This window comes from Primulina huaijiensis, chromosome 2 (assembly GCF_012295235.1).
Source record: "Primulina huaijiensis isolate GDHJ02 chromosome 2, ASM1229523v2, whole genome shotgun sequence".
Lineage (NCBI taxonomy): Eukaryota > Viridiplantae > Streptophyta > Magnoliopsida > Lamiales > Gesneriaceae > Primulina > Primulina huaijiensis.
In genome coordinates this window covers 11744338-11745033 of record NC_133307.1, presented here as the reverse complement: position 1 = coordinate 11745033, position 696 = coordinate 11744338, and the positions used below count along the sequence as shown (strand labels likewise).

The 696-nt window shown below is 37.5% G+C and overlaps 1 pseudogene; it reads left to right on the top strand.

Annotated features, from left to right (window-relative positions):
* The first annotated feature begins 300 nt into the window (after window positions 1-300).
* Window positions 301-696, top strand: part of LOC140956513 (uncharacterized) — a 33838-nt pseudogene continuing 33442 nt past the window's right edge.

Below are 696 nucleotides of genomic sequence, written 5' to 3'. Positions count from 1 at the left end.
GATGTTTATATGTCAAAGGTGGTCACATACCAAGGCATTGTTGAGAGAGCTTTGCTTGCTGAACATGATGAGCAAGAGATTGAGAAAGAGAGGCAGTTAAGAAGGCAAGCTTTCCAAGCTAGAGGTCAAGGTGCAAGTGCAAATGTGCGAGGTGGCCAGAAAGGTAAAGGCAAGATGGAGCAGCGTAATAAACCTTCTTTGCCTTCATCAGATACTGATAGACCATTGTGTCTATAGTGTGGCAAGCCACACAAGGGAGAATGTTTGATTGGAAGTGGCCGATGTTACAGATGCAAGGAAATGGGGCATACAGCACAGAAGTGTCCTCTTTCCTCAAACAAAGGAAAAGTTCAAGGCAGAATTTCTGCAATGACGAAGGAAAGTGCTAATCCTGATTCTTCTGTTATATTAGGTAATATTTTAATCTCCGGCAAAGAAGCACTTTGCTACTACTTAAATTATAATTCACCCAAGTGTAGGTTGTCTGCAAGTAATATATTTCGTAAGTACGAGATCGATCCACAGAGAGGTTATTTTAAGTTTAAATTTATTAATTTATAGATTACCAAATGCAAGAACGAAGTTTACAAATTATAAATTTTGTCAAAGCTCGAGGATTTATTCTTGGTTTATGCAATATTGTTTAACTAAAAGTAAAACAAAGGAAACCACCATAAATAATGGTTCCAAGAAAAT